Source organism: Camarhynchus parvulus, chromosome 18, assembly GCF_901933205.1.
Source record: "Camarhynchus parvulus chromosome 18, STF_HiC, whole genome shotgun sequence".
Lineage (NCBI taxonomy): Eukaryota > Metazoa > Chordata > Aves > Passeriformes > Thraupidae > Camarhynchus > Camarhynchus parvulus.
Window position 1 is genome coordinate 10484263 of NC_044588.1, and position 8096 is coordinate 10492358.

The window sequence follows — 8096 nt, forward strand, 5'->3', positions numbered from 1 at the left end:
TGTAGTGGAGCCTGGGCTGGCTCAGGTGAAGCTCACGGAGCTGCAGGGGCACAGGGCAGGCAGGTGAAGTGGCTGATGTGCAGAACAAACCAAATCCCCTGGGCCTGCCCGGGTGTTGGGCCTGGAACAGCCAGGGCAAGGTTCAGAGCACATTGTGGGGCTTGAAACTTCCTCATTGCCCTGCTCTTTCATCGCTGCTCCTTTAAAGTGCTTGTGCTCTTTCCATGAATTAATTGGCGAGGAGGCCACGTGATTGCCCTCAAAACAGGAAACTCCAGCAGAATGGTCAAGAGGATTGCTTTCAATCAACTTTTCCTATGGAGTATCTTTGGGATTAGCACTGGAATTTTAATTACAGGCTGAACTAGCCGTGTCTGGAACCATTGCATCTATTAAAATAGGAATGAGATGTTCATCACGGCCCTCACTCCACCACCAGTGCTAGACCTGTGCCTGAGCAATGTTTATTTCTGGTTGTGCACTCTGAGGGGTCTGGGGACACTGGATGGGTCTCGAGGGACACATGGGGGACAGAGCATGAGGCAAACTGGGCAGTGAAAGAACTGAAAGGTGGCACATGGGGTTGTAACTGTTTGACCTGGGAGCTCCTAAATAACAGTGTCTGCCTCCTTTGAAAAAAGGATTGGGAGTATTTTAAACAAGGGATTGTGTTGCTAGAAAATTGTTGTCTAATCCAGGCTGCTCCAGCTATGGGTCACCCCAGGTGGGGACTGCCAGGAGTTCTCTGTGGCCTTTGTGGCTGTGGAGAAGGGACAGAAGGTTGTAGGTTTGGCTGGCAGGTGCTGAACCGAGGAGTGGGAAGTCCCTGTCCAACTGCAGTGAGACTAGAATTCATCCTTGGGAGAAGATGCATCTGCTGAGGGGTTCCTGTGCTCCCTCACAGCTCTTGTGAACTGCCCTGACAGCACAGGTACCCTGTGGGCTGCAGCCAGGGGATGACTGAGGTGTTTGCTCACTTAAGGAGTAATTTGATGTGATACTCCATGGCTGCTCCTCTTTCTTCAGGATGGGATTGCTATTTTCAAACAGGAGCAGCTGGAGGTCGGTTTTCCTGCCAAGGAAAAGCCCTTTGTGACCCGGGTGGGAGGGAGGGATGTGTGGTAGGACCCCGGCAGAGCGGGCTGGGAGCAGCCGCTGTGCTCGGGCCGCCCTGGGGCAGCGTTAGGAGCTGCCCGGCTGCTCTGCCCGCTCTGCCCTCTCTGCCCTCCCTGCTCCGGGCTGAGGAGGTGCTGGCACTGCAGCTGCCCGCCCGGCCCAGCTGAGCTCCCGGGGTCTCTGCCCGATCCCTGTCCCCTGGGCCTGCCCCTCAGCGCCGGCACTCTCAGGGCTGGGTGCGCGGGGACCTCCCGGGAGCTGCTCCCGCAGGCCCCACCGGGCCCCACCGGCAGCCGAGCTTCGTGCTGGGCTCGCCCGAGCCACGCCGAGGGTGAGCAGCTGTGGGAATGCAGCCCCTCCCTGCCCCTGTCCTGTGGGTGAGCGCTCCGGGCATGGCTGCGCTGCTTTGTGCCCGAGCAGAGCCCGCTCCTGCCGAGCCACGGCGGCCGAGTCACGGCGGCTGCCCCTCGGCCCACGGGGAGGGGATCACCGCGGAGTTCGGGTGGGCCAAGGCAGGGAAATCCACGCCGCCATCTGCTCACTCTCTGTGTGCTTTGGGGATTTGCTTTGTGACCAGCAGCTCAGTGCTGGGGCTCGGTGCCAGCGCCAGAGCTGAGCCCCGGTGCAGACTCCGCCTGCGAGGGAGGAGGCTGTGTCCATCCCCTGCCCCTCCGTGGGCTGCTGCGAGGGACCTGTGGTGAAAACCTTCCCCCCTTTGGCCTAAAAGGTAGTAATGGCTCAGAGGGGAGGTTTAGAACCACTTTCAAAGGGTGTTATTTACGTGTCTGTTGTGCGCGGGCGGCCCTGGGCGCAACTTTCATGTTCCCCAGTGCCGTCCATTCACATCCCGAATGGATGCATCGCTCCAGCTCCGAGCGTGCACTTGGCATTTCCAGGCACTGCCACGCCGGGATCTTCGTCAAACCCCTCCACTGCTGAGCACCCGAGGTGCTGCCGATATTAAAGTCAAAATTCTTGCTGTGGGAACGATCGTGTCCCTGCCTCGCTGGGCTGCAGGACGTCGCCGGCTGCAGGACGTGCCCAGCACAGACTCGGCGCTTTGCCCCAGGCTCGAACGCTGTGCAATGAGGATTAGTGACTCCTGTCCCTGCCCGTGGTCAGTCCAGGGAGCCGTGCCGGGGCTGTGGTGCCCGAATGACTAAAGAGCAGCATCAAAGCCTCTGAATTACCTTCAGTGCTTGCCTTTTTCCACAGAAGCAGGAGAGCGTCTAATTTTCTCAGAGCATCAAATTAAGTCGGGGAAGGTGAGGTCTGGCCATGGAGAATTAGCTGTGGCAGACACATTCATCCTGCTCTGGTCCCTGCCTCTGACACAGAAGCACTTGCTGCTGAATCAGGCAACAGCAGTTGGAGCTTTACAGAAGGTTTATGTGTGGTTGAAATTTGGGGCTCTGGGCTGGAAGCTGCAGTTTGGGGTATGAGCCCCCTTGGCTCAAATGTTCTTGGCTGCTGCACCCTCTGCCCCTGCTGATGGGTTGGGGGGTGTTTTGCAGGGGCTGTCACCGTTCTGTGCCCTGCCTTAGTCACCCTGGAAGGGTTTGTCTCCTCTCCCTGATAGCCCTGTGGCGCAAGCAGAGCCCTCCCAGGAGCTTGGTTTGGTTTGGAGGGTGTCTGATCCTTCCTAGCTGGTGTGAGCACCCTCCTCCCTAAAGGGCCTCCAGGTCTTGCTGGATGGGCTGCTCCAGCCTGGGCCCCTCTGAGCACCTGCTGCTTCAGCCAGCTCTTTGTTGAGGTTGTTCTCCCAAGCAGGAACATCTGTGAGCTGCTCCAAGGACATGTTTCAGTTGGCCACCACCTGCAAGCCACCATCCTGCAGGTATTCTGCACATTGCAGGGCTTTTGCCTTGCACCTGAGTGTGGAGAGCAAACCTGCCCTCATATTTCACTTTCCATCACCCAGCACGGGCTGCCTGCCTGGTGCTTCATCCCAGCATTTGCAGGGCATGCTTCCTTCTCCAGGGCACTCCTGTTTGGGCAAAGCAGCTTTGAAAGAAACACTCCAAAAGCTCTGCTCTCCCACCCTGATTCCATGGGTTCCTTCTCCAGCTGTGCCATGTGTGTGAAGGCTGCCTCTCCAAGCAGGTGTTTAATTACCTCATTGCCTCCTTAATGATCTAGGACACATCTTGTTCAGATCCAATCACTCTGTCAGGGAGCAGCTCCTCAGCTGTGTCACTGGATAATAAAGCCAAATTTGCAGGCTGCATCCTGTAAGTTACAAGCAAGTTTTCCAGACAAAGTGTCCTGAGAATCTGCCATTAGTGAATTTATTTGGTGCTATTACAGCCTTGCTAATCCTCTGGGGAGAGGAAAATGAGGCTAAGGCGTTAACTGCTGCAGGGAATTGTCCTGATGTCCTGCTCCTTAGCTCTGGGGCTTGAACTCAAGGAGCTGCAGGATGCTGGAATGAGGCTGGAGAGGCCGTGGGGTGGCAAGCAGGCAGGTCCTTTTGATGTCTGAAGGGTCTGAGGATGAGTAGTCTACAACAGCCCTGGGACTGGGCTGTTAAGGAGATGGCGTGGTGGGAATGTCCCCTGTACTTAGAGAGATCCAAAGGAGCAGGACAAGGGCTGCCCATCTGTGCTGTGCTGGCCTGGGCCACCTCTGGCTCCTGGGGAAAGACCCTTGGAGCTGAGCTGGCTCTGCATCCAGAGCCCCCTGACCCCTGGCAGGGTGCTGAGCCTGCCCCAGTCTGGGGAGCTTTTAATGGGGCTTAATTCCACCTGGAGGGAGGATCCCAGGGCCTTTGCACTTCCCCTCTGCTTATCAGTTGGCAAAGATAAGGCAAAGCAAAACAAGGTTTGAGGACCCAGTAATTTTAGACTCCAGAGTATCAAGCGTCCTATTATCCCAGTGGTGAGGCAGTTTTTTCAGCTGGGCTGTTCTGAGGCTCTGGAGATTCACTTTGCCTTGTGGAGTATGAAAACTGCTCCACAAGGGGGGAAAAGGGCTGGAATGGGAGTTGTATGAAAATGTGCTGCCCTTGGTGCCTGCAAGGCAAACAGAGGCTCATGAGTGTGTGCAGCCAGGCTCTGATCCCTCCCAGGGAGGTGTGGGGGCCCTGATTTCATGCCCCACTGCTCTCCATGGCTTTGGAGGCTCTCAGAAGGGTTTCCCTGTGGCTGAGGTCAGCTCAAGTGTTGCAGGCTCAGTCTCCAGCTGCAAAGACCAGGTATCCTTTGTAAGCCTTGGCCTGGGCTGCCTGGACCTGCTGGTCCTGTTGCCAAACAGCATCTCCAGAGAGCAGAGCATCCCTCATGGGTGCGGGGGCTCCCTGGGGATGGGGTGGTGGGAGCTGCTGGTGAGATGGGTTGGTTTTATTGGGTGTAAACGTGGGGCATTGTGAGCAGGGGCCTTACAGGGTGAGGAGATGCACAAACTGCTTTTCCATAGGTGTTTTATAAACAGCTCTAGGCTGTTTCCAGGTGCCAAACAATTGGAGACCAAACCCCAACCCCCCCACTGCATCTGTGCTCACTGGTTGTTCCTGTGTTTCTCCTCCTACTTCCCAATGGTTAAATTTGTTGTAAAGGTCTTTCTCTTCTCTGCTGTGGCACCCACTATTCTACAGAGTAATTTAGGACCTTAAAAGTGGAATTTCCCCTGCAGTGTCTGGCCAGAAGCAGCTCTGGGTGTGTGATGACACAGGAGGTTTGTGCAGTGCTTTGATTTTGTTGCATCACATCCCAGGGAGAAGAGTTCAGGAATGAAGAAGTTCAAAAGCAAGGAGGTGAAATGGAAGGAAAACTGATCCAAAGGAATGGTGTGCAGAGGTGTTCAGGAAGGAGAGGCACAGGGGAGGCAAGTTCATTGTCATCCAAGAATGCAAATGGTCTTCACAGGTAACAGGAAATCATTTATGGGCCATGTTCACCTGCCATCCCCTCTGAAAAACCCAGCAGAGAGCTGATAAGGACAGCACCCATCCTGCAGTCTCTGCCAGCCTCTCAGGTGAGCCCAGGATGGTTCTGAAATCTTCCTGCCCTGAAAAATTCTGTGCTCCCAAGGTCCCCATGGCAGCTGTGCCTGCTATCTATCCCTGCAGGCAACCACTCAGCTGGGTGAGCAGCAAGAGGCAGCTGCTCTTGTGTGCCTGTCCTGGAAAACCAGGAATCTGCATCCTGGCACAGCTCCCAGCCACGGGGAGAAATCCTGCTCTGGAAAACGAGTGAAGTGATTGTGACTTCCCATACCACCTCCTGTTGTGTCTGGAGCCCTGCAGGAGCAGCCAGCCCCAGGTCTGTTCCCCCAGGAGATGTGTCTGAGCCCCCAAACAGAGCTGGAGCCCAGCTGGGAATGAGCCTGGGCAAGGCACAACCTGCTCTGGGGTTGGCTTTGCAGCTCTGGTTCAGGGGCAGCATTTCCAGGCTGGAACACCTGGGATGAGGAGAAGCTGCCCAGCCCTGCCCAGTGTGGGGAGAGCAGCTCTGCCAGCTTGGCAGGAGGGAGCTTGGTCCCCATTGCAGCACAGAGTGATCCTGTTGGAGATGGAGCTGGGATGGGGCTGCCAGACTGGGGTGCTCTGGAGAAGGGGACCCTTGGCAATGCTCTCAGGATGGTCCCAGGGCTGTGCCCAGGCCTCAGCTGCACTGGGGCACGTGGGTCCTGCCCAGCTCCCAGTGCCAGGTGCAGCTGTGGGGGTGGCTGTGCTGCAGAACTGGTTGAACTGGTCTCCCTGCCTGTTGCTTCTTGCAGGGTCTGGGTTAACCACCGAGCTCTGCCCTGGCACGGCTCGGGCCAGTCTGGGCAAAACCCATGGGGATGTGGAGTGAGCTGGGCTCAGTGCAGCAGTGCCTGTCACCAGTGTGTCTGCCATAATCCCCTGAGGATTCCTGCAGCGCCTTCCCCTTCCCCTGAGCAGGTCCTGGTGTCCATCACAGAGCAGGGGAGGCCAGGCTGGCAGCAGCAGAACTTTCCTTGTGTGCCACACGTGCTGGGCAAACTTCTGGGCTGGTGCTGTGCCAGGGCTGCTGGGCTGGCAAGATCCACACCCCAGAGCCATCCCCTGGCTTCCCCTGCCAGCCTTTTCTCCTGAGGCTGGGATGGGGCTCTGCTGAGGGCTGGGCAAGCCCTGCTTCTCCTGGGATGAGCAGGCAGCCAGGAGCTGTCCCTGGCATGGACTCTGTCCTCCTCCCTGTGTGGCTGAGTGAGGGAGAGGCAGCTGAGGCAGGCTGGGAGCTCAGCATCACTCCTGGATGGGGCTCAGGAGCTGGCCTGGCTTCCCAGCTGGTGCCTCAGACGGTCTGTGAGCAGCCAGGTGCCCTGCCAAGGAGGCTGATCCCCTGTTTGTCTGTCCTGTCTGTGTGGCTGCTGCTGCCTGCCAGGGCACGTCTCAGTGTGTGCACAGGCTGACAGCAGGGACCATTGCTCTGGAATGCTCTGTCCTGCCAGGGATCCTCACAGGCAGGGACACAGGGGAAGGATCCCAGCAGTGTCTGGTTACACAGCAGAGGTGCTGGGCTGGAGCTGTGCAGGGGAGGAGCCCAGCCAGGGCACCAGGCTGCTCCGGGTGATGGATGGCTGGGGAAGAGGCTGTGCAGAGGGCTGTGTTGGTGTGTGCTGGGTTTACTCTTGGTGCTAATCCTCAGAACTTCCTCCACATTTCCAGGGGATTACAGGCAGCTGATCTTGTCCAATTTAGTTTCCTGTGACTCTACAGGGAATGAATCCCCTCCTGGCCCATGCAAACAGCAGCCCCCCACACAAGAGCTTGTCCCATGCTCCTGTTTTGTGTGAGTACAAAATCAGGTCTGTGTGGAATCAAATGCTTTCAGCTCTCATCTCTGCCAAAGCTTTGGGTCACTCAAAGCCTTTGAATGCCAATGACAGGGACTGGCTCTGGTCTGGGGGCCCTCCTGGGGCCTCCAGCAACTCTGGTCACAGAGCATCACTGCTGGCATCAGTGGGATGTCAATGGCAAAGGGGTGATCTCTCAGCAACCACTTTCCATCCTGTCTGTGTCTTCCCCTCTCTCCTGAGACAAGTGTGATTTAAATTTAAAGAGGACAAAGAGGTCACCCAGGAAGGGAGGGACAGTGGATCCTGGGCCTTTTCCTGTGGTCCTGAGATGTCCTTGGACCTCACAAAACAGGTGAAGAACAGCCACAAATCTGTGGGGTTTTTTGGCACCACTGGTGTCTCGCTGGTGTTTATGTGGGGGCTGTGACCCCCATCTTCTCCTGTCCCCTCCCTCCCTGGTCCTGCACTGGGTAAGATCCTGTGTTGCTGTGGGATCTGTGCTGGATCAGGGTTCCTGGTTTGTGGGGACCTTTGAACTTGGCTTTGTCTGAAAGCAGCCCTGGTGTGGCTAGGGAGGGCCATGGGGCTGGGCAGCCCCTCTGGGCAGCTCAGCCTGGATGGGCACCCCTAGGAGCCACAGACATGCCGGGGTGCTGCTGGGCTCAGTGGGAACCACTTGGGACTCTGACAGAGAGGGGAAAGAGCTGCCCAGAGGCAAAGCCTGGTCTGCTGCAGCCAGGGTGGCTGGGCAGAGCCTCAGACCCAGATCTTTGCGCTGGGTTTGTCCCAAGTGGATCCTGGTGTCTGGGGCTCCTGGGATGCTGTGTGGAGCTGCTGATCTCCCCCCTGCCCTGAGCCCTCAGTGTTTTCCTAGAGCCAGGACCACCTTATGCTGAGCCTGGGCCAAAAGATTGCTGAACTGAGAATTGTTCTGAGAAAATGTTGGGCTGAAAGAAATGCTGGACTGAAAATGTTCTGAGAGTTGCTGATTCCCAAACTGCTGCTGCCACCTCAGAAAGCGCTTGGTTGGCTTTGTCCGTGGGGATTCTGCTGTTCTGTAGCATTTTAAACAGATGCTGCAAGGAGATGCTTTAAAATGTGCCTCAATGGCTGCAGTGCCCTGCAAGCGGCGTTCCCAGGCTTTTCCTGCCTGCACAGTGCTCTCTGTCCCTCTGCTGGGAAGCTGCTGCTCGGCTGCGGCTGTGTGAGCCCGAGCACTC

At 57.0% G+C, this 8096-nt stretch overlaps 1 protein-coding gene across 1 annotated transcript in view; it reads left to right on the forward strand.

Annotated features, from left to right (window-relative positions):
* CASKIN2 (CASK interacting protein 2) overlaps positions 1 to 8096 on the forward strand; it is a 648645-nt gene that overhangs the window by 152963 nt on the left and 487586 nt on the right. The gene's annotated exons all lie outside the window — the stretch shown is intronic.